This window comes from Hemicordylus capensis, chromosome 1 (genome assembly GCF_027244095.1).
Source record: "Hemicordylus capensis ecotype Gifberg chromosome 1, rHemCap1.1.pri, whole genome shotgun sequence".
In the NCBI taxonomy this organism is placed as follows: domain Eukaryota; kingdom Metazoa; phylum Chordata; class Lepidosauria; order Squamata; family Cordylidae; genus Hemicordylus; species Hemicordylus capensis.
Window position 1 is genome coordinate 265132932 of NC_069657.1, and position 25100 is coordinate 265158031.

The window sequence follows — 25100 nt, forward strand, 5'->3', positions numbered from 1 at the left end:
TGAAAATTGACCTCGTTTTAATTTCTTTGTAGTCACTGAGTCACCAGTGACTGCTAAGAATATTTCCCATTTGTTGATGTCACCCAACAGTTAACGCTGATGGAAAAGCCACAACCCTTTTACCTGTTGGGGTTAGGAGGGCAGTACATAGACCCTCTCTGACTTTTTACAGCCCTTAAATTGGTCTCCATGTCCCCCAGCTTGTTGTACTCTTCAACATGCTTTTGGTGTTTGTTATATTTCCTGTATGTGTGGAATGTGTGGAATAATCCCACCGGAGTCTAAATACACACTGACTGTGCCCAGCAGGCATTTAGGATTCTGCATTTGATACCTCCCTTTCCATGCCATTATTCTCTGTACTTGAAAGCTGTGTAATCATCAGGAGTTGCTGTGTATCTTGGCATGCGCAGTGCTTTTAGTTGTCGGATACAGTCCCCATTTTGCTGACAGAAGTCTATCTGCCTGGGAGAACTCCAGTTTTCCTCCTATTCAGCATGGTTATCACAAACGAAATATCAAGAAGAAATATCTGCATGAACAAGATAATCCAAAAATGCAAGTTATACCAATTTTGTATGAAAAGACTTACTCTTCAGTTTATTTATTTTAGTAACTTACATACATACGCACATGCAAAACAGCGAAAAAGCAACATGAAACTGTCTTCATGTCTATAACCATTACGGCAATTCCTTCAACTGCTCATACTTCTTTTTGGCTGAGGTGTGAGCAATTGGTGTCAAACTGGAGAAATTTCCAAGACTGAAAGTGCCTCTAGAATCCAGTGGAAATGTTTTGAAGGTTACACCAAGATACTGTGAAAGTGCATATTTATTGCATGCTATTGATGGCACATTCTCTTAGCAGCCCATATGCTGTGGATAATGCCACAGTGCACCAGGCAGAAATCCATCAGGCGCATCTGTAACCACTTTGAGAACTTTTCTGTTGAAAAACAGTACATAAGTAGCAGCAGCAAATGATTGTGAGTGCTGCTGCTGCTGCTGCTAGCATGGTGTAGAGCCAGCGTGGTGTAGTGGTTAGAGTGCTGGACTAGGACCGGGGAGAACCGAGTTTGAATCCCCATTCAGCCATGATACTTGCTGGGTGACTTTGGGCCAGTCAATTCTCTCTCAGCCTAATCTTCTTCACAGGGTTGTTGTGACAAGAAACTTAAGTATGCAGTACACCACTCTGGGCTCCTTGGAGGAAGAGCGGGATATAAAATGTAAATAATAAATAAATAAATAATAAATATTGGATTTCTGTCTGGACATTTATTATAACAGGTGGCACTGGTGGGATGCTCTGTGCCTTATAAAGATGCATCAGGCAAAAATTCACCAGGTACATCTCTAGCAAGTGGCACCAGGGATGGCAGGGGGGATTGGGCAAGTAATGGCTGTAAGGAGCAGCCATTGCCGAGTCTGATCACTTGCCGGTCTGGTCAAAGGCTCTACCTGCTTGTCTGTAAGGGGAGGAGCAAGCAGCTACCAGTAAACACACCAGCCATGTCTATGATGCCTTTCTTAACTAAACGTTTCTTTTTTCAGACCAGGATGGACTCGCCATACACAATATTCCTTAGCTGCTTTAAACCTCTTCTTGACCTCTTCCTTTTAATGACAAATGCATTTTAATAAAACCATTGCAGAGTGTACAGAATAAGTGTCGTGCCATGAGGGCACTGTAGCCAGAATCATTTTGGCTCTCTTTGCTTCCATTTCTGGCATAGACAGTTCTCTTGTGAGTAACAGAGAGGTAGCTATTCAGGCACAAGGGAGAGAGGGTCAAGTCAATAACAAAAACATTTGATTTTCCCAGAAAAGTGCTGCTTCTGCACTTGAAAAAAAGAGAAAGCAACAGATCAGAACACTTTTCTGTAGCAAAATTTTGGATACACCCCAGAAAGCAGTTTGATTCATAGTCCCGATGGTCCTGAGGCCTGCTTCCTTGTTGTTTTTACAGATATGCATCTGGCTACTTTCCTTCCACAATGATGTCCCCCCAAATTTATTTTGCTGCCATTTGGACTGTGTATTCATGAGGGATGCTGCAAGTATCCATTGGTTTGCCCACTGTTTTGCTCAGCTTGAAAGTAGTCCTGCAGAAACGAACCAGTTTAACCACCACTGAAAACCTTTAGCGAAATCCTCAAGGCACTGCAGTGGCACAGTAAGCAAGATATTATGTGACTGCAGTTACGCCAGCACAAAGCCAAAATTCAGCAGAGAGGTCGGGGGCATGGTAAGGGAGAGACAAGCAAAAGGCCAAGCTGGTTGAGATTTATTCACCATTCCCAGATTGGAACTCAAGGCACACCCACTGTTGTCAAGGTACAGTCCCAGTTACCAGTTTTTCCTCCATGCACACCACTGCCAGGTATGCTGGGCATTTGGATTCCAGCTAGAGTCACCAAACTGAGGCAAATTTGATGCATACTACTCAGGCAAACACCCTGAGGAAGTTCAAGGACAGCTAAATTACACTTCAACAGCAACAGATTTTTGTGTGTAAAGGGATTTTTGTGACTTGTTGAAGGGAAAGCAACAGAAGAGAAAAAGCTCCTTGGTTGAAGACTTATGAATATGTTCATCCACTTATAGCTAATTAACTGAGTTTGGCAGTTTCTTGCCAATATGGCTGGGATATTTGCAGAAACTACTGAAAAAGTGCTGTTTTCTTACAGAAATTCATTTGATTTTCTTTGAAAATACTACTATGTCTACTAACTGGGCAAAGAGAAACCTTTTTAACATGCTGATTCTCTTTATTTAGCAGGGGGAGAGTAACTGGCCCTATCCACCCCCAGCACAGTACCTCCAGTGACTGTTGCTGGTGTCTGTCTTACGTTGCTTTTTAGATTGTGAGCCCTTTGGAGACAGGGAGCCATCGTATGTATGTATGTCTGTATTGTTACTCTATGTAAACCGCTTTGGAAACATTTGTTGAAAAGTAGTATATAAATATTTGTTGCTCTTGCTGCTGCTGCTACAACTATACTATGAATATTTATATACCACTATTCAACAAAAGTTCTCAATGTGGTTTACAGAGAAGAAAAATAATATATGAATAAATAAATAAAGATGGTTCTTTGTCCCAAAAGGGCTCACCAGTCTAAAAAGAAATATAAGTTCTACTTATATAAGAAATATAAGCTCACAATCTTTAAAAGAAAAACAAAAAACACAGCAAAGATCACGGGAGGGATGCTGTGCTGGGTTGGATAGGGACTATTGCTCTGTGCCAGCTAAATATAAGAGAATTGCCATTTTAAAATCTGCCTCTTTGCTCCGTTACCAGGGGTATTCAGATGTTTCTCCTAGGGAGGAACCCTGACATTCACTTTGACATTCACTTTTTCAAAATTTCAGTGCCAGCCCTAATATGTGCCAGCCCTGCTAACCTGGCCAGTTAGCAGTCTTGCCCTGCTAACTTGGCAAAGAGGCAGCTTTTTAACGTGGTGATTCTCTTTATTTAGCAGGGAGAGAGTAACTGGCCCTACCCAACCCCAGCACAGCATCCCTCCAATGGCTGTTGCTGGTGTCTATCTTGTGTTTCTTTTTAGATTGTGAGCCCTTTGGGGACAGGGATCCATCTTATTTATTTATTGTTTCTCTGTGTAAACTGCCCTGAGCCATATCTGGAAGGACGGTATAGAAATCGAATGAATGAATGAAGGAAGGAAGGAATATGGTGCCAGCAGCATTAATATAACGTGCTCTAGGACGGGCAGAATAAGAGATAGTCTGGGGCAGTGGCGGCCGGTGAGGAAGGTGTTTGGTTGGGAGGTAATGAGAGGGACCTTTTAAAAGTGATTACTGGCAGTTCTGCCCTCACCTCCAAGCCACCACAAGCAGTAGCACCCCGCCTGGCTTCCCGCATGATGGCTCTGTGGCTCTGGCACTCACCTGACCTCTGTGCGGAGGCCATTTGTGTGGTTAGCAACACCATGCTGACCATGCAAATGGCCTCCATGCAGGCGCAGAGGCCCGGTGAATCATGGAGCCATGCCACCACCATGTGGGATGCTGGGTGGGGTACAATGCTGGCTCAAGGAGTTGTGTCGCCCTTGGCCAAAATAGTTCCCCACACCCTAGTGTTTTTCAATGCGTGCCCCAAGATATCAGATGCAGGGGGTGGGGCCAATACTAGGGATGGGGCCCTCCAGCCCCTCAGCACTTCCCAGTCAGTGGTTTATGGAATCACTGACGGCGAACTGCTTTCCCTGCCTCCCAAGGGAAAGCAGATACCGGCCAGCAATTCCTGCATCTGATGTCAGATGCAGGGGGCGTGGCCACCACCTGAGAGAAGGTCTGTTTGGACCCATCCCTCTCAGTCAGTGTTTAATTGAAATGCTGGCTGGGTGGGTAGAAGATGGGCTGCCTCTTTTCCCAGCAGGCGAACCCACTGGTTGGACGCAGGAGGGGGCAAGGGGGCGCCCTGGCTGTGGGCATGCCATGGCTCTTTTCAGCATCCATTAACCCTTGGAGCCCTTGGCCAGGGCCACTTTGGCCACTGCCTTAAGTTGTCCCTGGCAGGCACAGCTGCTTGTGGAGACTTACAGACGCTGGCAATACTGCCAGGAATCTCTTTTCCAAGGTACCTTTCACCGCCCGCCCACTAGTACTGCCCTCACTGGCTGCCACTGGTCTGGGTCATGAGCAATTAGGGAGCAGCTCTTTACTGAGTTATACCATTGGAACATCCAGCTCAGCACCAGCTGCTCTGACTGGACAGCATGTTTATTTGTGTTTATTTGTTATTCTAAGGCTTTTTCAGGGGAACATCTAATTTCTGTCCTCCTTCCCTTTAATGCCATGGCACTATTTTCTAAGACTAGAGGAGGCAACAGGAGAGAGAAGAAGGAAAGAAGAATGAGGAAAGGAAGAACTTTCCCCTGAAGCAGGCTTTGAATTGCTTGAAAAAGAGCCAGGGCACTTTCCAGATTAGCCACTGCTACAGAGTCACAACATATCTGCAAAGTGTGCTTCCGCACGTCCTGTGTCGTGACACCACAATCCCTATGCTGTCAGCAGGATGCTGTTTGCATTTTGGATGCCTTGTTTCGGATTAAATCACTGTGATTTATTGCTATAATGTTGAATTAGGGATGTTCACGGAACCAGCTGGCCCGGTTCGGTTCAAGTCTGGACCAGACTCGAACGTGACCAGGCCAGTTCAGTCTGGAACCCCCTTGACCCCCCCCCGTCTGGTCCGGGGTGGTGGTGTTGCGAATTTAGGTTAAAAATATTTTTTTTAACCTTATCCCCTTCGGGGGAGTTCCTTGGGGTGGTGGGGGTCCATGGAGGATCCCCCTCCCCCCGCCAGCCTACATTATCACTGCCAGTGACCCGTTCAGCCAGTTTTTTGGCCCGTTCAGGCCTTTGAACTTTGGCACGGTGGCCATTGTGGACCCAGGCCTCTCAGAGGCCAATTGCACAGGTGTGGCAGTGTCCAAAATGGCCACTACACTGAAGTTCAAAGGCATGAACAAACCGAAAAACTGGCTGAACAGGCCACTGGTGGTGGTAACAGAGGCCGGTGGGGGAGGGGAAACCTCCATGGCCCCCTCCACCACCCCAAGGAATTCCCCCAAAGGGGATACAGTAAAAAAAAATTTAAATTTTTTTTTAAATCGCGAACCCCTCGAACAGTTGGGAGTGTTCGGTCCGGGGTCAGACCGAACAGGGAGTGGGTTAGTTCGATCCTAGCCCATCGAACTGAACCGGCTCAACATCGAACCTGTTCGACGTCAGGCCGGTTTGCACATCCCAAAGTTGTATGTCCAGCATAAAAAGGTTGCTGTATTTTCTGGTTGTTAGTTTTCATGAGTCTGCTCCCCTTACTGGTCGGTAGCTTTGCTGTTTATGTTTTGAATGCGATTTGCCTCAACCGAAGCATTTTGCCACTGTTGAGCGAGTAATCTGGAAAGTGCCCAGTAGGGCAAGCAAGTCAAAACACATCCAATACTGGATGTTGTCTGTGGAGCTTCTATTAAGAATTATTCTTAAACTCCTTTGGGACTTTCTCTCTAAATTTTTTTGAACTGTGGAATGTTTCTTTGTGAGAAAACAGAACTGAGTTTTTAGAGAGAGCATTGTTTTAATCTAATCAGGCATCTTGTATAGTAAAGAAGACCAAATGTCATGTTATGATTCCATCACAAGGTCTAAAGCATTAGTTGAGGTGAGGTCCACAGTTACACATACAAGAAAGATGAATCTTTAAAGGTACAGTAGGCCTTTTTATTCTGAGCAAAATTGCTCCCAAGGTCTTCCCAGCATAACATTAACTAATAATAGCAAAGTAAAGGGTAAATGAACTTCTCTGGATGTGCAAGTGCTGTTAGCTAATCTTTGTCCATCAAAACGCTCAACCTGTGGCCTTGATCTGGGGCCTACTTCAAATTTTAGAAGTTTCTACAATCATTTTCTACAGTTCTTTTTCTAGCTGCTTTCTCTACTGACAGTCTCTACTGTGAGCTATAGATAGATAAATCGAAGAACAGCTAGGGTCACTCCTACTAGATTAGTTGGACTTTGCCGCCATGTAAATTTCAAGTGAAACAATTCCCCTCACTCTTCCTTATTTATTTTTATGGAGAAGATTTTGGTCCAGTATATTTAATCTGTGTTTAATAGAGTGGTGGCATACCATTGCCAATCCGTTTCTGCTAATAATAAAAAAGACTCTTGATATTTATGAGGACTGTGCTTATGATTTTTATTGCATCTGACTGCATATATTGCAAACACAGGAATCATTTTCATTGTAGAGGGCTAGTTTCCATTTTGATTCAGGTTCTATTATTAGAACTTGGTTTACATTCTCTAAAATTATCCACAGGCAAAATCACACAAATAAATATGTTATTTATGTTTGGGACTACAGCCTACACATCCTAACATAAATCTCCATATAAACCCTGCTAAATGCACAAAGAGGTACCTTTTAAGTGATGGTGCTCTAATATTTAGTAAGGGAAGAGTTGCTATTCAACCCAGCATTAGGGATGTGCACAGAACGGGATTTGTGTTCCATTCCGAGCTTGTAATGGAACGCAAATCCCCGGAATATTGCATCGGAACAACTGATTGAGCCCATTGTTCTGACAGAATGAGCTCAGGTTTCGAAGCGTTCTCAGTAGCAGGGTGGCAAAGGGCAGCTGGAGGTACTTTTAACAATTATTACCTGGTTACTGCTTGCATCTGCAAGCCCCTACATGCAGCGGCACCCCACACAGCATCTCACACCAAGGCTGCCCTGTTTATGGCACTCTTCTGGCCTCTGTGCATGCACAGCAGCCATTTGCATGGCTTCGTGTGTGCCAGATTTCATAACTGTATGCCCATCTGTTCCAGAAATATAAAGCGGGGGGGAGGGGCATGCTGTTACCCCATTTGATGAAGGCAAAGGTCAGATTTCTCCACATGCTGGTGGAATGATGTTCCAAGGAGGGTCTTCCATTTCAGAAGTTTTTGTAAAGTTCTGGCTTGAAACAAGCCAAATTTCACCATTTTGTACAACAATTTCAAAAATCCACCAAAAATCAGGAGATAGACAATTCTTCTTCAAATTCATAACAGAGTGCCCCGACCCCCTTCCCCACAGGTGTGGCTTGTTTCAAGGCTCTAGGACCAATCAGTGATTTTTAGTGAATTTATTTTGATTTCCTCATTCACCTCTACGGGGGAAAATCCTATTCCATTTTCCTAATTCCAAAATTCCAAAGTATTTCCAAAATTAATTTTGATATTTTGGAATTAATTCTGACTTTACCAATCCAATTCAAAAAACAAACCTGATTCTGAGTTTACCTATTTTTACTGATTTGGGGCAATTTCAGATAAAATCTGAATTTCCTAATCCAAATTTGCACAGGGAGCAGCAGAGAGCAGCATGACTAGAATGTACATGTGTATTCATTCCCAAACCACTTTCGCCACCAGCCAAAAGTGATTGGCTCTACAAAATAAGATCTTGCCAATTCCAAAAGAATACCTACAGAAACGCAGGAGGCTGCAGTCCCCTAAGGAAAATGGGAGAGTGGAGGAGCTGAAGGTGTCCTAGTGAAGGAAACCCTCATTTTAGGTGAGGGGGAAAGAAAAAAGTGCTTCATAAATCTCCTTGAGCTGTTGATCCAGAAGGGTGATCAATGATCATCTCACGATTGCCAGACAGTTGACAGTAGCTAACAAGTAGAGTCAGAGAAGCTATAAAAGGGAAGAAGAGAACAGAAAGGAACATAAACTCTGGCTAAAGAAATGCAAGGAAACAATATGGGATGCAAAAAGAAGGTTTGAGGAGCATATCACTATAAGCGTCAAGGGGAATAACACAATATTTATTTAAATATATCAGAAACAGAAAACCTGCCAGGGAGGTGGTTGGATAATTAGATGATGAGGGCATGAAAGGGATTATTAAGGAGCATAAAGAGATTGAAGAGAAGCTGAACGAGTTATTTGCATCTGTCTTCACGGCGGAGGATATTGCATATACCCACTCTGGAACTGAGCTTCTCAGGCTTGGAGGGGAAAGAACTGGGCCAATTTGATGAGAGATGTTCTAAACTATCTTGAAAAACTAAAAATTAACAAATCACCAGGTCTAGATGGCTTCCACCCAAGAGTTCTGAAGGAACTCAGATGTGAAATTGCTGATCTCCTCGCAAAAAAATATGTAACTTGTCCCTGTAATCAGGCTCTGTGCCAGAGAACTAGAAAGTAGCTAGTATAACTCTGTTTTTCAAAAACAGATCCAGAAAACTACAGGCCGGTTAGCTTAACTTCTGTGCCGGGTAACCTAATGGAAAGCATACTTAAGGACAAAATTGTTAAACATATATAAGAACAGGCCTTGCTGAAGGAGAACCATTATGGATTCTACAAGGGCAAGTCTTGTCTCACTAACCTTTTGAAGTTCTTTGAGAGTGTGAACAGGCATGTGGATGAAGGTGGTCTGGTTGACATAGTATACTTGGACTTGCAAAAAGCTTTTGACAAAATTCCCCACCAAAGGCTCTTGAGTAAACTTAGCAATCAGGAGATAAGGGGACAAATTTATGTGTGTACTGCTAACTGGTTGAAGGACAGGAAACAGAGGGTAGGAATAAATGGACCGTTTTCACAATGGAAGGAAGTAAGAAGTGGGGTCCCCCAGGGATCTGTACTGGGACCAGTGCTTTTTACTTTATTCATAAATGATCTAGAAGTTGGAGTAAGCAGCAAAGTGACCAAATTTGAAGATGACACTAAACTGACGTGCACGCGCGCAAAGGATTATTGGGAGTTTTTGCAGACCAGCAGCGGGGAAGGGGTGGCACGGATGTATCCTGCCACCCCAATTACTCATTACATTACGGCGCCACAGCGGAAAGCGGCGGGAGGGGTAAGTAAACCCTCCCGCCGCTCTTAAAGTTACCCCCCACCCCCGATCTGAACCACCCAGGTCCGGACCGGTCCGGAGGCCTTTTCAATGGCCTCCAGACCGGTCCAGGCCCATCCCTACATGGCAGCTGTTAAAAAGGCAAATTCCACGCTAGGGATCATTAGGAAGAGAATTGAAAATAAAAATGCTAATATAATATGACAGACAGACAGATAGATTTGTGGAGGGCCGTCCCGCCCAGCCGCTCTCCGGCCGAGTCCGCCCAAGGGTTCTCCGTTGGTCAGTCCTGTTTTTGGCCCAAATCCAAAACACCCCCCTTTAGTTCTTTGTTCGAAATCAGCCAATCCGAAACACACTAATTTTGTTCTTTGTTCGAAATTGCAAAATGAGAATCTGAAATGTTTTGGATTTTTAAAAATGGCCCTGGGGGAAAACTAGCGGGTGGGGGTGGTAGTGCCTAATGGGTGGAAACTACCACCCAAATTTCAGAGGAATTGGGCAAAGGGCAGATTTTTGGTTAATTTTTGAAGTATAGGATTGTTCCCATAGGGAAGAATGAAGGTTTCAGCAAAAGTATAGCTTCATGTTGGTCTTGTGGTAGCAAGCATGACTTGTCCGTATAGCTAAGCAGGGTCTGCCATGGTTGCATATGAATGGGAGACTTGATGTGTGAGCACTGGAAGATATTCCCCTCAGGGGATGAAGCTGTTCGGGGAAGAGCAGAAGGTTTCAAGTTCCCTCTCTGGCTTCTCCAAGATAGGGCTGAGAGGGATTCCTGCCTGCAACCTTGGAGAAGCCGCTGCCAGTCTGTGAAGACAAAACTGAGCTAGATAGACCAATGGTCTGACTCAGTATATGGCAGCTTCCTATGTTTCCTATGTTGCGGGGAAAGGGGTAGCCCAGAGCAGAGTAGGGTGGGTGGTAGTGCCCAGTGGGAGCAAGGAAGCTGCCAGAATTATTTCAAAGGAATTGGGCAGAGGGCTGATTTTTAAAGATGTAATGGAGTTTGTGCATCTGTAAAGTTCTTCCTCATAGGGAATGATGGACCTCCATAATTCCTGCCCCATAACTGCACTTGGGGGGCACCAGAGTGGCCCAGAGCAAGTGGTGGTGTAGAGAACATAGGGTGCCAACCACCACCATGGGTTGTGGTATGGAGTACTGGGTTCTGTTGTTTCTGAGATGTTTTGAGTATAGATTCAGATTCTCTGGTAGCATATGAGAGTGGATTCATGGTTTGTCGTTGAAAATCTCATATGCTACCAGAGAATCTACACTCAGAATACCTCAGAAACAACAGAACTCAGCACCCAATGGGTTAGCAACCCATGGGGGTGGTTTGCACCCTATGTGCACTACACCACCACTCGCTCCCGTACATCTCAGTGCCCCCCAGGTGGAGTTATGGGTCTGCTGAAAGCTCCATTATTCCGGGGGGGGGACCTTAAAGAAGCGTAAACGTCAACAATTCCTAAGAAATCAGCCCTTTGCCCCATTCCTTTGGAATCTGGGTTGTGGCAGGCACCCCTTGGAGCACTGCCACCCAACCCACTGTTTTGCCCCTCAGGCCCCCTTTCTGCCCCGAATCTGCCCCAAAGACATGTCAACTTCAGAAATTCTTTAAAAATCAGCCCTTTTCCCAATTCCTTTGGAATCTGGGTGGCAGCAGGCACCCATTGGGGCACTACCACCTGACCCACTCTTCTGCCCCCAAAGCCCCCTTTCTGCCCTGAATCCACCCCAAATAACATCAACATCACACATCAACAACAGCAGAGCTTTGAAAAAAATCAGGCAGATTTCCAAAGGTCATGCACATCCACATTCTCCCCGCCCGAAATGCAATTGATCTACACACAAGAGTGTGAAACATCAACAATGAAATGCACACTGCCCCACTGGCCAATGAGGGTAAATGCACACTGCCCCACTAGCCAATAAGCGTAAAATTTACCCTTAAATTTGCTTAAAAGGAATAAGGAGGCAATTGCCAGCAGATCAGCCCATGCTTTCGCTGGCCAATCTGCAGGCTGGAAAGGCTGGAAATTCAAACAGATGTCAAAACTCAAAATCGAGACTGAAGGAGAAAGACTTTTTGCGATTGCAAAATGGAGTTCCAAAACAGTCGAGACAACATAGCGTTTTGTATCTGAAACAGGGACGTTTTGTTTTGGCTACACAATTTTTTGTTTTGAGCATTTGGTGTTTTGTTTTGGCTGCAAAACAGTCGAAATGGCCTGTTTTGTGCACAAAACATTTTGTATCCAAAACGAAACACACATCCCTAATGACAGGTGGCAAAACCATCCAGTGCTGTTTAAATATCAACTTTTCTAAGTATCTGTAGTTAGAAGCAGGATTCATGAAGACTTCTGTTCTGCAATTAAACCACAGATTGCAAACTGAGAGGTCTAGCTATTCCCTGGTGGCTCCCTTTGTGGCTTGGAAGGGACCCCTTGTGCATTGCTGTTGATTATGTTACAGACAAATCTCTCCTACATAATGAGGAGGACAGTGTGTCAGGGAACATCTGAAGCCTGACATCTTTAATTTGTTGGGAATAATAAACAGCATTCAGCGTTCCAGGATTTCTTTTTCTTCTTCACCCAAAGGCAGTTGTGTATTGCAAGAATCCTCAAGAACCTACATGTGCAGGATCCTGTAAGAGCAATAAAAGAAACGTGGGTTGCTTTTCAAGTTTACTTTTATGTACCAAATGATCCAAAGGTAAACTCAAAATGCAATTCCCATTTCTTTCCCCCCTCTCAAATACACAACTGTCTTCAGATGATAAAGAAAAAGAAATCTGGGGATGCTGAATGTTATTTATTATTCTAAAGGCATTAAATATGTCAAACTTCAGATATGCCTTGGCACACTGACTTATTACATAAAATACAATGCTTCCTAATTACTTTGGTGCAATTATTCTGTATTCAGTATGGCCCCCTCTTTATACACATACACATACACACACACACAGAGCCTCTGGGGTTCTTCACTGAGTGACCCACGCAGACTCTGCAGGTGCCCATAGCTGGTCTTCCCTCCCCCGCCAACAGGGTGCGCCCCTCCCTTGTGCTTTCTGTTGCAGGCCTGTGCTTGGCCCAGCAGTCTATCCAAGCAGCCTACACCCTCTCCCCTCCGCACTGGGGACCACCACCACTGCCAGGTCTGGGGTGCTCCTTCGGTGCATGTCCTCCTTCCTCCTGTTCTTACTTTAGCAGGGACTGCTGCCTTGCCACTGCTGGGTCTGGGGGCACACTTTCGACGCATGGCCTCCATCCTCCCCCCTCAGCATGTGCCCTTCCCCCTTGCCACTGGGCCCACAGTGGGGGAGGATGCATGTCCCGGTAGTGAGGAAAGAAGGCGCGTGCCCTGGTGGCCCCTGATAAAATACTAGTGAAGATCACTGTACTAGGCAGTACATACGAATATTCCAGCCACAGGGGCAGAACTTGTGATGGTTTCCACGCACATGGTTGGAACACTGACCAACACTTTTCAGTGGTGTGGGATTGTACCATTGGGAAACAGCTCTCATAACCATTCCGGGGTTGTGTGAAGGGGCCAATCATAAGCTCTCTGGGAAGGGGCTGTATCAGGCCCAATGTGGTTTATTTAAATCTTGCACACAGATGTTGGGAAAGCAATTTAAATAGATAATTTGTATATTGTATAGATGTTAGCATACTGTTGGCACTAAGGAAATACTAAAAATTAGCTGGGCTGGGTGCAGAGCATCTGTGCCTCCGGCCGGCCCACCCACCACTGCTTTTTACTCCCCGCCGGCAGGCCCGGCTTTCTGGCTGGCCAGTCGGCCGGCCAATTCTTGCCCCCACCCCCAGCCGCTTCTCAGGCCTCCCCAGGCTTTTGGGGGGCCAGCCAGCTGGATCGCCTTCTCTCCCTCCGCCCGCTTCTCGACCCCACCCCACCATTTCTGGCTGGCAGGCCAGCCGGCCCACTTCTTCTCTGCCCCACCCCTGCGCTTTCTGGCTGGCGGGCTGGTCGGAAAGCTGGCCCGTCACCTCCTCTCGCCTGCCTACTCCCCGTAGTGGCCACCAACTACTGCTGGCCAGGCTGGGTCGGCCCACCACCACCTTCTCCTCCTGGTGGCTGAGCTGGCCCACCACCGCCTCCTGCTCCCACTGGGTTGGGCTGGCCCGCCGCCTTCTCCTCCTGGCAGCTGGGCCGCCCGCCGCCACCTCCTGCTCCCGCCGGCCAGTCTGGCCAGCATCCCTATTCCCCCACCCCGACCCCGTCGCTAATCCTATCCGGCAGTTGCTTGCGAACTCTTGCAAGAGCTGCCACGCATAGGATTAGCGACAGGTTGTGCCTAGGAGAAATAAATATATACCGGTAGATAACAATGTAAATAAAAGAGCTATTGCCTTCTGTTAGGAGCATCATGTGAAGCTGCCTTCTTGGCTGGTCTGGCTCAGAATTGTCTATCCCAAATAGCAGAAGCTCTCCAAAGTTCTAGGCAGGGGTGTTTTCCTGGAAATGGCCAGGGACTGATGCTGGGACCTTTTGCATAAAAAGCAGGAGCTCTACCACTGAGCTGCAATTTACCCAAGACTCCACTCAAACAATGCAGATAAGCACATTTCTGGAAGTAAATAAGATCCTAATATCCAGCCAGCAGGCTGAAGCTGTCTGACATCCATTGCTGTACACTTTAGCATCTGTCTCTCAAAGGGGCGGCAGATGCTCAGGGGCGTGGCTGCCAAGATATCACTGTTTGTTATTACCACGCTCACAGCTTAACTTATTTATTTATGTATCTATCAGATTTGTACATCTCCTCAAACATTTATGTCTGGGTGGTTAACAATAACATGAAACAAGTTAAAACATATTTCAGTAGGGAATGCATTCCACAGTCTCAGGGCATAAATTGAGAAGACCCGTCCCTGTGTGGTCACCAGCTGAGCTTGTGGCAACTGAAGACGGACCTCTCCAGATGACCTCAATGGGTGGTGGGGCTCATGGTGAAAAAGATGTTCTCTTAAATACTCAGGGCCTAAGCTGCTTAGGGCTTTATAGGTTATAATTAGCACCTTGTATTTTGCCTGGAAACTTATTAGCAGCTAGTGTAGCTCTTTCAAGACAGGAGTGATGTGGTCTCACTAAGATGACCCAGAGACCAACCTGGCTGTTGCATTCTGTACCAATTGGAATTTCTGGATTACATACAAAGGCAGCCCCACATAGAGCACATTGCAGAAGTCAAGTCTGGAGGTTACCAGCATATGAACCACTGTTTTGAGGTCATTCATCTCAAGAAACAGACGCAGCTGGCGTATCAGCCAAAGCTGATACGAAGTCCCTCTGGCCACCACCTACCTCAACCTGAGATACCAGGGAGAGGTGTGGATCCAGAAGTACTCCCAGGCTGCATGCCTGTTCCTTTTGGGGAAATATGACTCCATCTAGGACAGGCAGATCAAAATTGTCTCTGGAGTTCTGACCCAGCAAACCAGAAACAAGCCAGCAAACCAGAATCAGAAATCAAGGGTTTGCAAAGCATGATCTCTGTTAATGATATCTAGCATGATATCTGGATTTAATGAACCATCATTATTGTTATAGTTTATTGATAAAGTATGGTTTTCTACATATAGATATAGTCAAAGAGTTGTACAAGTAAAAATGCAGTACAGTTTTACATAAATGCTCCGTGTGGTTTCAGCTGTTCAGCAGGTGCTGTGACTGAAGTTGCAAGCATTTAGCATTGCTCAATGTGGTGCATTGTGGGATTCCTGGAGGCCAGATGTCCTTTCCCTGGCCTCTCGCTCGCCACACCACTCACTGCAGCAGCGATCATGTGGAAGCGCAGCACAGTTAGTGGGGCGACAGCAGTGGTCAGATGAGGGAAGGTTGGACCGGTCCTGCCTTCTCCCCAGCCCTGGTACAAATGAGAATGACCTCACAGTCTGCCAATTTTCTAATAATGATGAAACCAAATACCTTTGAAAAGATCTTTCCATATAAGCCTCTGTAAAGGTTTTTCAAGTGGGGTCTATAGAGTTTATGGTGGATCTTTGATTTGTGAGTCAGCCAAGAATCCTTGAATCTTATGGTTCCTTGATTCTAGACAGAATTCCAGAAAACCTTTATTGCTAGGGGTGTGCATTTTGGAATTTTCTTGTTTCAATTTGTATCCGAATAGAAACATCCCCGTTTTGATTTGTACCCAAATTTTCTGAATTCCGAATCAGCCCTGTTTTGTTTTGTAGCCAAATTTTTTGAATCCAAATCGATTTGGATTTTTAAAAGGGTCCCAGGGCAAAAAGAGTGGGTGGTGGTGGTAGTGTCCAATGGGTGGAAGCTACCACCCAAATTTCAAAGGAATTAGGCAAAGGGCTGATTTTTATTTTTTTTTTTTGGTGATCTTTTTTTAAGTTTACACATCTTTAAGAATTTTCCCATAGGGAATAATGGGGATTCCAGCAAATGTATCGCTTCAAATCAAGGGGAAAGGGATGACCCAGAGCACAGTGTGGTGGGTGGTAGTGCCCAATGGGGGCAAGGAAACTTCCAGAATTATTTCAAAGGAATTGGGCAAAGGGCTGATCTTTTGTGATTTGTTGAAGTTTACGTGTCTTTAAGATTTCTCCCATAGGGAATAATGGAGGTTTCAGCAGCCCCATAATTCCACTTGGGGGGGGGCGAGGGGTTGTGTAGTGCACATAGGGTGCCAACCACCCCCATACCCACAAGCCTGTGGGGTACTGGGTTTTGTTGTTTCTGAGGTGTTCATTGTAGATTCTCTGGTAGCATATGAGATTTTCAGTGAAAAACAAGAATCCACTCTCATATGCTACCAGAGAATCTACACTCAGAACACCACAGAAACAGCAGAACCCAGAACCCCATGGGTTAGCAACCCTTCCCCTGGCCAATGTGGGGTCAGTAAAGAGTGGGAAGAAGCAAAAGAGCCAATGGGGAACAAGGAGGGAATTGTCAGCAGGTCAGCCCATGATTTAGGTCACCGATCAGAAGGCTGGAAGGGTGGGAAATTCAAAGAGATGTCAAACACAAAATGGAGACTGACTCAGAGATCACCACAAAATGAAGGTCTGAAACAACAAAACGCTTTGTAGCCGAAACAGGGACGTTTTGTTTTGTATACAAAACTTTTGGATCTGGAAAAGGGGTGTTTTGTTTTGTCTACAAAACACCCGAAACAGGCTGTTTTGGGTACAAAACGTTTTGTATCCGAAACGTTTCGCACATCCCTATTTATTGCAGGCTGCTCCATTTCATCTCTTCTGCTGTACTAAGTAGGCTAGAGGACATAAGAAGAAACTTGAATAACTTTAGCTGTGAATAACTTTAGCTGGATTTGGAGACAATAAAATGGTCCAGCATTTGTTGACTGTTTAAAGTTATAGAGCCTGGTGTTTGTTGTTTCTGACAGTGGAACCAAGGGGGCAGAAAAGCTCCATTACATGAGTAGAGCTTGGCTTACAGTTCTTAGGAGTCAAGCCACTGTTTCTACTACATTCTTGTGTGTGCTTAGCAGGTGAGTAACGTCAATCTTCACAAAACATAAACTCTGTAAAAACAAGTTTCAGTCGGAAATCAGAAATAGATGGCTACAACCATTTGCTGCCAAAATGAAGTTACTGTAATACCATCTCATCCAAGCCATGGCTATAATTAGAGGTCATTCCCTGGAGTCAGGTTTATTTGCTGGAAGTGATGCTGCCATGTTTACTATAATTGTCCTTCGGCCCAGATCCAGCCTGAGTAGCCCGACCAGTAGAAGCTGGGGAAATCAAACCTATCAAGAGGGAGAGGCAGGACTCAGGAGAGAAGGCTGAGCTGAAATGCTGGAAGTCTGCCAGGTGGCTGCTCCAGGCAGGGAGAGTAAATCACACTGTGCTGAGTTGCCTTTGGAGATGAGCAGATGGATGGAGCAAAAGGAAGACATGGCTGAAAAAGAACTCCACTTGTTAGAAGTCTACAAATGTTTGGGAGCTTGGGAAATATCCTCAGTTCTTCCAATACTTCTTTCCAAAAACATGCCACGAACAGGGACAACATTCAGTCACCTTCCTCTGACTCACTGAAAATGCTCAGAGCCAGTGGGTGTCTCTCCAGCAACCTCTGTGAGGAACAGCAATAGTCAGACATGACATGATTTTTGAAAAGATATAGCCTGCATTGTCTCTTTCCCTGGACCATCCCCAGCAACATTTCCATGCACAGCTGTTACATGGTACAGTCAAGCACCTGCACTTTGGAAATGCAAAATACACTTCCATGTGCAACTACAGTCAGCCTTCCTGTGCTTCAATTCTAAAAATACCACGTAGCTGTCAATCTTCTGTAGGCTTCCCTATGAAGAAGTTAGTTCCATCCCAGCATCCTACCATACCAGCTCCTGTGTGTGCATTAATAAGGCCAATGGGCCTTTTCTACTTCCCAGTCAAAACAGCAAGCACCATTGTCTCTATTAATTTGTACAATTGATTGACAATTTGGCCAACTCCAGCCTCAGAAGCAAGATGCCTCTGAATACCAGTTAAATGGGGCTGAGGTTGGAAGTCCATTACGTCTGAACTCATGAAACCATGGTTTTGTGGCAAAAACAACCTCCTGTTTGTCTCACCAAATGCCAAATCGAACCTTCAGTTCAGAGGCGTTTCTAGGAAAAATAGCACCTAGGGCAAGCACTGAAATTGCACCCCTGTCCAAACATCTGACACCCATCTTTCAGATAACTTTACCATAATATCAGTTCAAAAATACAAGATCAGAAACTTTCAGGAGAAACAGGTTGTAAGCAACACACACATGCATACACATACACATACAACCACACATGTGGCACCTATGTGCCAGTCACCTTCCCAAGGAAACACAGCACATCCATGTGCTGGGCATGCCTCCAAAGAGCTAAGCAATGAAAGCTCTCTTTAGCAAACGCTCTGCCACCTCAGCACACCTCACTACAGGTTGCTGCCTCCAAGAAATTCAGGGATGGGTTTTTTTCTGCCCAAATAGCTTTTGCCTTAAAGGAAAATGGCTGCGATGGGAAATCTTAGGAGCCCCAAACAATCTGAAATTATCCTGCAGCTTATAATAGGCTTGGATCCAGCAGCAGCTGATCAGGAAGAAGGTGGAAGTTGCAACTAGCCACAGAACAGCAAAACAGTGTGAAATTTCAGTTTTTTTGTTTTTGTTTTTTTAAAGCACCACACAAGTTAAAGGCAGGTACTTCCCAAGTCTGAAATCTCACAAACCTTATAATCAGATTGCTTGACAAATATTCAGATAAAAATAGAGCTCTGTATAGAGAATTAAACAGCATGCGAGTGAATATTTCTATTTTATTCCTTGCCTCTCCCCTCCACCCTTCAGTTTTGCCAGCTTACAAGGTATTAAGCCAACATTGTCTTTTTAAGGGATGTTTTGTCCACTTACTTTTGTGTCATTTATATCTGTTTTTTAAATGCTCGAGTCCCTTGCTAACAACTTTGCATTCTTCTGACTCCCTAGATCAGGGAAAACTCTAGACTTCGGTCTTGCAGAGGCCATTTGAGCATGTGCGGTGGCCATTTTTGTTTTCAGCAGCCTTTTTTTTAATTTTTTAAAAATGGCCACCACACATGCTCAAATGGTTCCTGTGAGGTCCTGTGCCTTGCCAGGCCTCACAGAGGCCTTTTGAGCATGTGCAACAACCTCCAAAATGGCCACTGCACTGATCTTTATAGGCCAAAACAGGCCTGAAAATTAGCCCGAGACAGGCTGCGGCAGTGATCTAAGAGGCTGGCGGGGGGACGGGGAACCTTTGCAGACACCCCCCCCCCCCGTGGCCTTTAGGAAGCCCCCCGAAGGGGCTACAGGTAAAAATAATTTTTAAAATTAAAAAAAATCAGTGAATTGGGGAGGGCGTGGGGGCAGCATGGTACTGGCACCCCCCCCCCAGTGCCAGGGGCACATGCCCTGGCTGCCCCCCCTAGTTTCGCCTATGCTTCAGTTTGCACAAAGGTTCACTGCTGAGACCTCTGGTTTGGCCGCCAAAGCGTTATGTCTAACTCTAGATGCTGCCATAACCACAGTTTCATGCCCATTTTCAAACCACAATCATAGAGGAGGCAGCACAGACCCGCCCAGCAACATAGCAGCTCTATGCTAGTGGTGCTTCTCGCTGGCTGCCTCTGGGAGAACCAGCCCCACCCCTCCTGTCACCCATGCATCTATAGAGTTGCCTGGCAACAGGAATGCCGTGACCTCCCATCCTGGAGTGGTCAGCCTGTCAAGATGCACAGCCACTCGGGGGCATTCCCTCTTCCCACTCTGTCGCTTGCACCTCCCACCTGGCAAGCAGGAAGGAAAAGGGTTGGGATGCCAGGACAGGTACTAAGTGCTTTCCTCCTCAGGAAGGGAGCTACAGTGATGTATGTGCACAAGCACAAACACTCCAGGTGGCAACATGAGCTGTGCATCCCATCACAGTTCTGGGAGGGGAAGATTTGGCAGAGGCAGGTGCCCATGGTCAGGTTTAAAAGGCAGCCCCAAGCAAGGATTCTTAAACAGTCAAGTTCTATCCCCCCCCCCAAGAAATGTTGGGGAAGGGGGGCCCACCTGTTGGGGAAGGGGGGTTATCAGTCCCTAGGCGTGCTCATGAGAAGGTCCGTCTGTGGGGATTAATATCAAATTTAATAGTGGTACTCAGGTGCTTGCCACCCAAAAATAGTGGGAAAGCATTTCCAAGAATAGCTGGAGATGGGCGGGGGCTCCAAACACCTTTAAGTCCCAGCTCCAAAATTACCTAGGTGCACCTCTGTTTGGCAACAGGGAATAAGATGGGAGAGACGAGGTGACTCTCTCTGGGCTGAGAGAACCGCTTCACCACATGGGCACAGAGGTGATTTCAGGATTGGCAGTGGCCCTTTGGAAAGCCCTGAGCCCTCAACATCTGGTCAAGTATGCTGAACCCTGATCCTGGGCCTGCAGTGAGGACAACGCAACTAGAGTACAGACCCTGGCAAAAAGGACATATGCTGACAACACAACAAGCAGAGAAAGAAACCAAGCAAATAGTTACGATAGGAAAATGAATATGTAAAGAAGAAGAAAGCAGAAACACATAGCAGAAATCAGCCAAAGGAGCAATGAGGCTGTTTGATGAAAAAAGTGTCAACGGAGTTCAGAAAGAAGAGCTGCTAAGTGAATGAATTCTTTTGTGCCCATCGTTATTGCACTCAAGACGGGCGAAAGTTATACTCTGGCCACTAAAGGTAAGTGGACTTGGCTACTATCGCTAGTGCACATGATGTTCCTTGACCCATACATGTTTCTCAAGCTCCTCTCCTCCTGCTTCCCTCCTCTATTGGGAGACATAATGACTCCCAAAGGCACAGACAGCATAAGAGGGGAGATTTGTTCAAATTCCAAACATGGCTATTCCTGCACTGCACATGTTGATGTCTCTCTTTCACATGTCTTGTATACATTACAGCATCAGATGTTTTAGTGTCACTGTATATAGATTTTCATTTGTTGCAAAAGATTGCCCATTCCTAGCAAAGATGGTTTTTAGGTTGCCCCTGGTGTTGCTGTTCTCTTTGATTTTGTCTAGCTGGCCATCCTCTTCTGTGTTCTGGGAACTACTAAATGTGTAAGAGGAAGATTACTGGAGTCAAACTTGGTTTTCTTAATTTTTACCCTATATGCTATTACTGCTGTGTGTTTGAAGTTATTAAAATGATTTACCAAACGTTTTGTAGTCAGCCCTACTGATTACAGGACCCCCCCACACACACTGTAAGTGATCAACTATTCATCCTTTTACTGAAGGACAGCTCCAGAAGGGGTGCAATGGTGAAAAAGTGCTCTCTCAGAAAAGTAGTTGCCCCCCCACCTGCCCCCCACTTTCTACTTCAGAAAGCCATATCTAGGGAAAATAGTGCCTAGGGCAAGCACTGAAATTGTGCCCCTGTCCAAACATGGACTTATATTAAATAATATATTTTTTTAAAAAAATATTGTAGCCCCTTCGGGGGGCTTCCTAAAGGCCGCAGGTGGGGGGGGTGTATGCAAAGGTTCCCCCTCCTCCCGCCAGCCTCTTAAATCACTGTAATGAAGTTCTGTGATGTCCCTCATAAGTGCATGTCTGCCCAGAGCATCCACCTCTCCTGCTCCCATCCTTTACTGCAGAGTTTCCCAGGGTTGCAGCCCTACAACTCCCATCATCCCCAGCTACAATGCCCTTTAAATGCGGACTGACTACCTGTGTTTGCTTTTTAAATTCTGTGTAGAAATGTTGTGTTCACACCTCCTTTTATTGAAATGATTGACTGCCACCTGTTCCTGCTATCCTAGCCAAGACTAGTGCAAAACATTTCTGCTAACAAAATGAATCAGGATGAATGTATACTACATTAAACATATTAAGTTGTTATCAAAAGATCTTAAGTTTTAAAAATCCCAGAAAGTTATTTTGAAATGCAGGGTGTCTTCTAAATCATTTGTTTGTGTCTTGATTTGGGTTTAGATGTGTAACCCAAACATATCAAAAGTGTGGGGCAGATAATAAAAGGCAAAACATAATGAAATTAATCTCCTTGTAATACCACTGACATTCTTTACCTTTTCCAGTTTCACACTCGCTCCCACAGGCCAGGTTCAAAGAGGTAGGTCTTCCTTGTGTGTTTTGAAAAGGTGTCCAAGCTTAGATGTTTAGCCTAGCAGTTGTCATGGACAGGATTTCCTTCTGAATGCCACAGATCCCATCCATGAAAAGTAGCCACATCTCTGCCCTCTCAACTTATTTCAATTGCCCCATATTCCACTGTCCAGCACTCTGCCACAAAACCAGACTTTCTTCCAGCAAATTTCTTATCTGCAACATAGGAATAACAAATGGAGATGCTGGCCTGCTTATAAAATTACTGAGCATGTGCGGTGCCAAAAGCAAAGTGGCCACCACACATGCTCAAATGGTCCCTGTGAGGCCTTAAACCTTGCCAGGCCTCGTAGAGGCCATTTGAGCATGTGCAGCAGCCTCCAAAATGGCCACCGCACCAATTTTTGCAAGCTGGAAGGGGCTGAAAATCATCCCGGGATGGGCAGTGGCAGTGATTTAAGCGGGGAGGAGGAAACTTTGCAGACCACCACCACCCCGCAGCCTTTAGGAAGCCCCCCAAAGGGGCTACAGGTAAAATAAAATTCCTGAACTGGGGAGGGGGTGGGAAGCAGCATGCCACTGGCACTGGCAGCAGCATGGTAACCCTAGATAAGCCTATGCAGAAATCTAACATGTCGGACACAGCTTACTCAACCAAAAATACACCTCCCCCCTTTTGTGCACCCCTCTCGATATTTTGCTCTGAGGATGCCACTGTTTTTACTTTGTTTGTTGGCATGTCTCAATATTCCCAACGTGGGTTTTCTTTCTTTCTTTTTCCGATCATGAAGGAGCCTGTCAGAATCTTTACCATTCTACAGAAAATGTCAAGATCTGTCGAATAGCTGAGATTTTGTTTGATCAAATCAAGCCTCCTGGTTAAACACATTTGAGGAACATGATTGTCTGTATTGATGTGATTTTTAAGGGGGAATGTTGCATGGCTGATAGTGCAGTCCTATACATATTTACTCAGAATGCAAGTGGCACTGTGTTCATTTGGGTTTACTCCCAAGCAAGTATGCATAAGATTGCATCCTGAGGCACTTTAAATTATGCAGTCACTATTTTAAAATATAGTCATTTAATATATATATATTTTAAAAATAATATACATTTGTTTCTATGCCCTTATTTCACACAATATATGATTAAAAAGCTGCAGTTACTCAGTTCCAATTATCCAAAACTCCTGGATACATAAAGAGCCTTGTGGGGTTTTGCAGAATTTCTCAGGGCTTTTGTTATACAAAGGTCAGATGGTTCCCTCAAGGGTTGACTTTGCTTACAATCTTGATGTGCTTAAGTCAGGCTACAGTTCAGGGATTTATGCATACAAGGCCACAACACTTGAAGTCAGACTTGAGTGCACAAAAAGCTTATGTGCTGAAGTCTTGCTGAGATGGTCAGCCCTAGGGAAGTCTACATGTTGATGACTATTATGGGAACTAGCCTGCAGGCTTTGAAGTATGCATTTAGCATTAAAATAATTCAGAGCTGGGAAGGCTTTAAAAACTGCCTAGCAAGGTTCCCTCATTATCCATTGCCATGGGGTTAAAAAGGTTTGATGTACTCTACAAGCATATCGTTAACGTATATTCCACTGCAGTTTTCCAATTGGTCTTTTTATGTCACTCTCTAGATGGGCTGAACCCACCACTACTAAGTGCAGGTGTAGATACGGACCAGGAGACGACTAATTGTTTTCCATTATAGGACCGTGTGTATGCACACTCAAAAACATGCCTAGACCAACCACATGTTCCCCAGCCAATAACTGTGCAATGATATCTGATCCACCAGTCAGTTCAAGAGCAGTCTCCTCCTTGCCACCATCCCTCTAATTAATGCTTCTTTGACCATTACCCTGCAGAGGATCTCCAGTTCAGTTTTCTTTTAACAAAGACTTCCATACCAAGACTATTGGGCAGTTGGAGTCCATCTGCTTAGCAGACAGCAAGCACCTGTTTCCTTAAATTCCCCAAAATATTTTCCATCTGTCTATATAACTTTCTAAGGCATACCCATGGCTAAATGTGTGTGGCAGTTCTCACAAGAGTTCACGAGCAGAAGCACTGTGGTGATTGGCCAGTGGGGATTCCACATGTAGATAGGGAGGAGGAGCCTGTGAGAGCAGAAGCACCGTGGTGATTGGGCAGTGGGGATTCCATGTGCCGATAGCACCATGGTGATTGGGCAGTGGGGATTCCATATGCCAATAGGGAGGAGCTTGTGATGGTTAAGGTCAGTTGGAATGCAACTGTTACTGGTCAGAAGATGTTCTTGATTGTAGAGGAGAGGACTCCATCTATCTATCTATCTATCTGGATAGTGGGCAGGGGTCTGCAAAGAGAGGGGTCATGAGGGAGGGAAGAGCCCCTTCAGGAGAAGGAGTCTTCCACTGTGTGAATTAGATAATAGCAATAGCAATAGCACTTACATTTATATACTGCTCTATAGCCAGAGCTCTCTAAGCGGTTTACAATGATTTTAGTATATGGAAACAAGATGAACAAGATCTGCTAACTCAGGAATGGAGAGAGAGAAAGAGATAGAAAAAGAAAAGAAGGGAGGGGAAGAAAGATGGGAAGAGCGAGTGGAGGAGAGAGAAAAAGAAGAGAGGGGAAGAGAGAAAGAGTGAGGGACAGGCCCGAGCCTGTCAGCAGCCTGAGGGGAATGTGTGGCCATGGCATCAACTATTGGCAGCAAGGAAGGGCCCAGTCAACCACTGCTGCTGTTTGGGGCTACCGAGGCCATTGGCGGAGGGAGGCAGGCAGACAAGGCCCAGGCCTGTCAGCGGCCTGAGGGGACTGAGCAGCCATGGCAGTGGCAGCAGCGAGGAAGGGCGTGGTCAAGTACTGCTGCTGCTGCTCCTGTGGGGAGGAGCAGGAGTGGGGCTCAGGTAAGAGTGGGGAGGTCTCTGGGGATAGGGGCCTGCAGCTTGGCCAATAGGTGCTAGCAGCACTGCAGCTGCAACCAAGAAGGGTGAGGGGGATGGAGTAAAGGGACGGAGGAGTGACCAAGAGGGGTGAGGGGGATAGCAGCAACCAGATGGAGG

The 25100-nt window shown here is 45.6% G+C and overlaps 3 long non-coding RNA genes across 5 annotated transcripts in view; 2 read left to right on the plus strand and 1 right to left on the minus strand.

The window, feature by feature from the left end:
• LOC128340507 (uncharacterized) lies at positions 1 to 22377 on the minus strand. The gene is made up of 2 exons (XR_008313765.1): positions 22006 to 22377; positions 1 to 532 (listed from the first exon to the last, which is right to left on the minus strand). It is a non-coding gene; the product is annotated as an uncharacterized LOC128340507 (long non-coding RNA).
• LOC128340509 (uncharacterized) overlaps positions 19095 to 25100 on the plus strand; it is a 41091-nt gene continuing 35085 nt past the window's right edge. For 2 of the 3 annotated variants that reach the window (XR_008313768.1, XR_008313767.1), the window contains exons 1-2: positions 19095 to 19256; positions 20212 to 20654. This is a non-coding gene — a long non-coding RNA (uncharacterized LOC128340509). Of the gene's footprint in view, positions 19257 to 19675; positions 19771 to 20211; positions 20655 to 25100 lie in introns of those variants that run through there. The other variant, XR_008313769.1, reaches the window with a different exon arrangement.
• The window catches only part of LOC128340508 (uncharacterized), a 7038-nt gene continuing 4135 nt past the window's right edge, over positions 22198 to 25100 (plus strand). Inside the window, exon 1 of the long non-coding RNA XR_008313766.1 lies at positions 22198 to 22573. This is a non-coding gene — a long non-coding RNA (uncharacterized LOC128340508). The remainder of the gene's footprint in view (positions 22574 to 25100) is intronic.